The 7898-nt window shown below is 37.6% G+C and overlaps 1 protein-coding gene across 3 annotated transcripts in view; it reads right to left on the bottom strand.

Annotated features, from left to right (window-relative positions):
• Window positions 1-7898, bottom strand: part of Arid4b (AT-rich interaction domain 4B) — a 126082-nt gene that overhangs the window by 97333 nt on the left and 20851 nt on the right. The window lies entirely within an intron of this gene.

The following is a 7898-nucleotide window of genomic DNA, read 5'->3' as shown; positions in this document are numbered from 1 at the left end:
AGGCAGATTTCTGAGTTCGAGGCTAGCCTGGTCTACAGAGTGAGTTCCAGGACAGCCAGGGCTACACAGAGAAACCCTGTCTCGGAAAAAAAAAAAAAAAAAAAAGTAAAAGTAAGCATCTATTTTGCTTTTGAGGATTTTAAAGATACTAAACAGATGCAAGAAGAGTTTTCTTTATATAAGGATTTCAACTAATGCCAGTATAATATAATGAGAAAACCATCTTTTATGATAGGCAAACACTCTACTACTGAACTACTATCTCCAACAGCATACCACCTTTTATCATCTGTGGGGTAAGGTCAACCAACATTTGAAGCTTCTAATATCTGTGATTGAAAGCTATTGGAAAGAGTAATAGGTCCTGATTAGATCTTGTAAAACTAAAACTGAACTGACCTGATGATATCCAATGGGAAGAACACAGAGCCTGCTATTCTCATGCTCACCAAAAGGTTTTTAGAACTAAAGACCAGTATACAGGAAGTAAAGGGGTTGAGCAAAACTATTAAAGACAACCAGCCAAACTACACATGGACATTTCTACAGGTGAAATTATACCATTCCTTACCCCAAATGAAGGGAAAGGAGAAAACTTAACAGACTACACTTGTAGGGATACGCCTTCCATGTGTGCTGTGAGAACTTCCGGCGCCTAAAGTAAACAAACCAACTGTAAAAACAATTTGTATGACCAGGCAAGTATGAACAACATACTTGCTATAGCATAAGGAATGTAACAATTCAGAAACATTACTAATTAGTGACATTAACATCACTGTGGCTATACTTTTTTAAAAGTCCATGTAAGTTAATAGATATATACTCTAGTATTAAGGGCTGAATTAATATCTAGGATTCCCTTTAAAATACTACATTGGGGAGATGGCAGCAGAATAAGAAAATAAATGTCAAAATGTGAATTGTGTGAAATCACTTTTTTTTTTTGGGGGGGGGGGGTTCAAGATAAAAGGTTTCCCTATATATCCCTGGTTGTCCTAGAACTCACTTTATAGACTAGATTGGCCTCTACCTCCCAAATGCTAGGAATAAAAAAGGCATGCACTATAACACCCGGCTGTGAAATCAAACTTAACTTTGTTTTTACAAATTTTAAATGTCTAATTTTTTTCAACTATATCCCCAGGATATGTGTGTGTGTATGTATGATGTATGTATGTTTATATATATATATATATATGTATGTATTCCTAAATGTCTAGTTTTAAAAGTCTCTAGAATGTTTAATACATCTTTCATTTCCAAAACCTAAAAATACCTATTTCAATAAATTTATAAATATCTACATTAGAAACAGATACTGCCTATCCAACAGCTAAGTATCTGTCAGGCAGAATGATGATCTGATAATGTCCTACTTCACTCTACTTCAATGAGAACTGGAACTGTCACTGTTCTTGAGACCCTGCATCTGTTTCATCAACATTTGATCACAGTTAAAACTACAATCAAAACAATTTACACTGTAACTTCAGGGGTATAAACAGTCACATATAATGCTTGCCATAAAATTTGGCCTCAACCTATATGCATGCACTGCCATTCTTTCCTGGAGCTCAGATGTAGCTCAGAATATATTTTTAGTTCAAGCCCCAACACTGTAAATATGAAAGAAACACCAAAATCCTGCCATCCTGTGGTTCTTTGTAGAGCTTTTAAAGCAATGTTACTCAACCTGTGGGTCATGACCCCTTCACAGGGGTCACCTAAAATGATCAGAAACCACAGATTACATTACAATTAATAACAGTAGCAAAATTACAGTTATGAAGTAGCAATGAAAATAATTTTATGGTTGGAAGTCACCACAACATAATTAACTATATTAAAGGGTAGCATCATTAGGAAGGTTGAGAATCACTACTAAAGTTTGAACCAAATAAAAGTAAATGTACTTAAGATTTTTCTACAGGATAAACTTTAAGCTACCTGAAATGTTTTAATCTGAAGAAGTTCTGGATTATAAGAATGCAACGTGTTAAAAATTAATAGATCTTGGCAGTGGTGGTACACACCTTTAATCCCAGCACTTGGAAGGAAGAGGCAGGAAGCTTTCTGTAAATTCCAAGTCAGCCTGATCTACAGAGTTCCAGGAAAGCCAGGACTGTTATACAGAGAAATGTTACACAGAGAAACACTATCATGAAAAACAGAACAAAACAAAACAACACAAATAGTGTTAACTATTGGAGTTTAACACTACCATTTGAGAAAATGTGAATTTGGCACTTATGTAAAAATGCATCTTTTGGGGGGATGTCATGAAAATGAACACTGGTTCCTTCACTGGTCAAGAGGTCCAAATGAAGAGTTTAGTTTACTCTGGAGTCTAAATCCATAATCCTTATCCATCAGTGACAGCTGCCAACAGTATGGACTTGGAAAAGGTTCTAAAGCCACATTTACAACCAGAAGAATCTTCAAATAATATGCCAATGTAGGATTCAAACCTCCCTCAGGCTCAGAATGGAGCTGAAAGGGAGGCATGTGCTGTGACACACACAAAGTCCCACTTTTAATCCTCAGCACAAAGAAGGAGAGGGAAACTAGAATCTAAAAAAACGCGGTATTACTAGGAATCTTTTTATTGACTCAAGAAGGAATTTAAACACTTAGTCCTCTCTCTCCTTAAATATCTAAGTGGGCTGTTGAAACACTGGCCCCTCTTACCACATCACTCTACCCCAACCATTCCAACAAAAGAAACAAACAACAGAAGCCACTTACATTTGTCCTTTCATTTTACCCAGCAACCAACAGGCAAGCACTGTGGTTGCTAAGATGGAAAGCTCTGGTGCCAGAATGAGTCCAAATTCCAGTTCTCTAGGCCTCATTCTCCCATTAGATAACCTACCCCTGTAGTATGGTTATGAAGATCAACTTTGCTTGAAGATATGAACACTTAGTGATATTTGACCATCATTTTTATAATCATTACCGTATTCTACCTTATGCCTTATCAGAGATAGAAAGGATTAAAATAATTTTTTTTAAGAAATTACTCATCCCATTATACCTTTTAAAAATATCTTTAAAGGCAAACAAGTTTCTACAGCACTTCTTTGATATATTATATTCTGATGCTTCATTTACAGCATTTAATCTTATGTATACAGACTACTGAATATACTTTAGTCTCCAAGTCTTAGTTTCAATTTAAACATTACAATTAAGACAATGTACTTTCCTCACTGCCACAGAGAAATTAAAAGATTTCTTTTGCTGCCTAGTGTCAGAGACTCATGAAACAGTCTCTGGTACCCATGGAGATCAGAAGAGGGGGCCAGATCACTTAAAATTGGTTCCTGGTTGTGTGAACCACCATATGAATACTGGGAACCTGAATCCTCTCTAAGAGCAACAAGTGCTTTTTACTGCAGAAACCACTCTCTTGTCCCAGTACAGATGTATTTTTAACAAGACAATTAAATATTTTGTTATTTGACATTTTAACTATATTTTAAAATGAGACCATCAAAATAAAATATATAAAAAAAAAATTGGCACTGGTGATACTGACCTTCCAAAATGAGAAAAAAAAAATATTCTCTGTACATCAATAAATACAATCTTCCAGGCATTTGTAGTCCCAATAATAGGGACAGTGAGTTTGAGGCCAGCCTCTAAGTTCATAAGACCCTATCTCAGGGTGGTTCACACAGAAACTTACCAACTAGTCAAGTGGTGAGCCACAAATTGAACTCTGTATCACATCCCCTCCCCAGGGCCATCTCAGAAGAGGAGCCAGGGAGATCATAAGCAAAACAGCAGCTTCTAGAGATGACAGAACCAATATGCACATGACTTCACAGCAGCTGTGTCTACCTGAACAAGACCTACATAAAAGTAAGCCAGTCAAATTTCCAGCATAGAGTAGGCACAGGTTCATAGGCCTCAACCCCTAAGTGAAGAGCTATGGATACTCAATGGCTTCTGAGGAAGGGAGGACCATTTCTCTTGAAGGTTGCGGCTTCTGGTAGGTCAACCATACTCTGGTGGATGGACCACGGACCATGGGTTATTTTTTAAAAGAGGAGTAGTGGGAGACAAAGTAGGAAGAGGTAGGAAGGATTTGGGAAGAATTAGAGTTATGAGTTTGGGGCGGGGGATGAATACAAAGTGAATTGTATAAATATTTCAAATAAAAAATATTTTTAAAAGATCCTGTCTCAAAACAAACAAGATCAAGGACCAACAACATTAGCAAATTTCAAACTAGCAATTAGGAGCATACAAAATTAAACACATGTGACTTTTAAAAAGCCCAATGACTCAAAGCCCTCTTACTTGCACGGTGATCTTTTAGAGACCCCAGAAAATAGAAAGTCTACAGCTTCAGAAAACTGGAACTTTATCAGCACTGACCCATCCCAATGCTACTCTCAAAATACGAAGGCCCAGAAAGTCTGAATTCTAGAACAAAACCCTGACTTAGAGGAATCAAATAAAATGTGAACATCAGCTAGAAAGCCTCAGACTTTTTGATGCACCTAGACAAGAGACACCTTGCTCTGCTTCCTGCAACAAGTTTAATGAGTGCCAGGCAGTCAGCTTGGACTTTATTAAGCTACAAGATCAACCATAAAGCACCTGTTCATTCAAGGAGCACAGCTTATCTGCACCAGCACAGAACTTCCATCTTCATCAAATTCCAATGTGGTAAAGAATAGATATTAATCCCATTTTGTAGAGAGGACTAAAAAGCTTAATCAGTTTGCTAAGCTAAAGAGTCTGAGGTAAGCAGAATAATATCCCAAACAAAATGTCTGCACCTTAATCCACAGAAAGTGTGAAAATACTGTATGACCTATCAAGGGAAAAATCGAAAATTGTAGAATTAACTAAGGTCACTTATCAGTTGAGCTTGAAATGGGGAGATTTATGCAATCATGATGAATACAGCCCAACACAAAATCATAAACTTACTTATACATTATAAAATTATTCTGTATTATTTATTTATTTATTTATAGATTGCAGCCTGACTACATGTTTCTCAAGTATGAACTTTGCAGATAACAACATTGTGTCACAACAGCCAAAGGCTGGACACAATACCATCACATGAGTCCTTATCCTTGAGAGGAAGAGGCTACATAAACAGAAAGGTCATGTCGGAGATATAAACGTTAAGAGAAAAGGAACTGTGTTCAAGAGCTGGAGAGATGGTTCAGTGGTTAAGAGCACTGCCGGCTCTTCCAGAGGACCCAGGAAAACAAAGGAGTCCATCCAATAAGAGCCATGTAGTATTTTTGACCTCCAGAAATCTATGCTAATAATCTGTTTTCACAGCAACTAAATTTGTGACAAGTTGATTTAACAGAAAATGAATACAGAGTCCAGCTCTACCACCACTGTGCAAAAAGAAAATCTGCTAAATGCTTTTGTAAAGAATGTAAGTACTTAAATTTTAGCAATGGACGTGCTTATGAAAATCTGTCTTCAAAATTTTGGGCCAAAAAAATTTAGCTAGTATAATTTTACACAAATTCTTCACTCCTAAAAAGTTAAGCAATAATTAATCCTAAATTTAAAACTTCTTAGTCTGGATTGGTGAGAAAGATCAATGAGTAAGTGGCTGGCTGTGCAAAGTTGTTCTAGGGCTTCTTATGTGCCACAAAGTGACACACACACACACACACACACACACACACACACACAGACTGGCAAAAGGTCAAGAAAAAATACACCATAATATTTAATAACTATTATTAGTTTCCTATTTTTTAACTATTTTAAATATAATTTATTCTATTTTATGGTCATTAGTGCTTTGTCTACATGAGGGTATGAGAAACCCTGGAACTGGAGTTTCAGACAGGTTTGAGCTGCCTTGTAGTTGTTCCCGGCAATTGAGCAAAGGTCCTCTAGAAGTGGAGCTTGTGTTAACTGCTAAGTCATATCTCCAATTGGTGTAGTGCACATAGTCCCAGCACTTAGGAGGCAGAGGGAGGAGGATAAGAATTTAGGATGAAGATGGAAGTTTTGTGCTGGTGCAGATAAGCTGTGCTCCTTGAATGAACAGGTGCATTATGGTTGATCTTAACTGCCTTTAGATGCTTAGGGGAATAGCTGGTTAGTAGCTTAATAAAGTCCAAGCTGACTGCCTGGCACTCATTAAACTTGTTGCAGGAAGCAGAGCAAGGTTATGGTGGTACATATTACTACTTAATTGTAGCATTCAGGAAATACAGGCAAGTAAACTCTGAGTGTGAAGCCAGTCAGTTCTGGGCCAGTCAGAATGACAGTCTCAAAAAACAAACAAACAAACAAAAAAACAAAACACCTGTCCAAAGCTTTTTCAGTTAAAGTTCAGTCTAAGATGCTTGAAATTCTCTCTCTAAAAAATATAAACAAAACCAGAAACCACTTCATATTCTTTTAAAACATTACAATTTACCTGTCTACCAAAAAAGAAGGTAACATACCTTTGCTTGACTTGGCTTTCTTTTCTGGAAAAATAATCTGACACTATAACCCAGGATTGTCTCAGACTCACTACGTGGCCCAGGAAAGTCTTAAACTCACACTTTCCCGTCTCAGACTCCTGCTTGCTAGAATTACAGATAGATGCCAGGACATCCTGTAGTAGCTGACTGTTGTAATTTGCAAGGTTTTTTTTTCCTACCGCAAAAACGTACTTTATGAAAATTTAATAGAACGTTTTCTAATTTTTTTCAACTTTCCTTGCCTTCTTATAAGGGGATATATTTAAATCTTGATACTTTGTGATCTGCATTTAAAAAGGAATAAAATGTACTAAGCAGTAATACATGTGTCTTCTAAAGTATCTAGTTTTCTTCCCTGTCTGATTCCAGTTCACTCTTGTGCCCATTTCTCCTACTCCCTAGCTTACATACACATACAAGCACACCCATTTGAGCATATATACATGAACACCTGCATACACACAAACATGTACACACATAAACAATGTAAACTAATCTCTATTAATTTATGTTTATGTGTTATGAATGTATGTATACCTACAGAGACCAGAAAAGAGTATCAAAGACCCCACCCCCCCCCCGCCAGAGTTTAAGTAGAAACCAAACTCATATTTTTTGGAAAAGCAAGAAAAGGCTCTTAACCACTAAGCAATCTATCCTGTCACTCAAACTCTTTGAAGCCTTGTTTTCTGTTCTTTTAATAAACCAACTTTGGCCTTTCAGTCTGAGGCAGTGCCCTGAGCATACCTTGGGCTCTGGCTCTGAACCCAGTCCCACAACAAGCTCAACTCCCAGGTGCTTTAACACACCCAAGATCACAGAGTGATTTCAAAACCAAGAGGCAGCTTGACTCCCAGGAACTCTGACAAACCCAGGATATCAGGATCACAGGATCTCAAAGACAGCTGCACTCTGAGGAGGTCTGACACAACCAGGATCACAGAAGGAACAGGCTCCAGTCACAGATAGCAAGGGCAGAAAGCAGTAGAGATAACCAGATGGCAAGAGGAAAGAAAGCACAAGAACATAAGCAATAGAAACCAAGGTTACTTGGCATCATCAGAACCCAATTCTCCCACCACAGTAAGTTCTAGATACCCCATCACACCAGAAAAGCAAAATTCAGATTTAAAATCACTTCTCATGATGATAGTATAGGACTTTAAGAGGGACATGTGTAACTCCCTTAAGGAAATGCAGGAGTACACAGGTAAATAGGTAGAAGCCCTTAAAGAGGAAACACAAAAATCCCTTAAAGAATTACAAGAAAACACAGCTAATGTCAGACAGTGGTGGCTCACGCCTTTAATCCCAGCACTTGGGAGGCAGAGGCAGACGGATTTCTGAGTTCAAGGCCAGTCTGGTCTAAAAAGTGAATTCCAGGACAGCCAGGGCTATACAGAGAAACCCTGTCTCGGAAAAAAAAAA

The sequence above is a fragment of the Mus pahari genome, chromosome 16 (assembly GCF_900095145.1).
Source record: "Mus pahari chromosome 16, PAHARI_EIJ_v1.1, whole genome shotgun sequence".
In the NCBI taxonomy this organism is placed as follows: domain Eukaryota; kingdom Metazoa; phylum Chordata; class Mammalia; order Rodentia; family Muridae; genus Mus; species Mus pahari.
The sequence above is the reverse complement of the archived record's forward strand: the minus strand, read 5'-3'. Positions and strand labels throughout refer to the sequence as shown.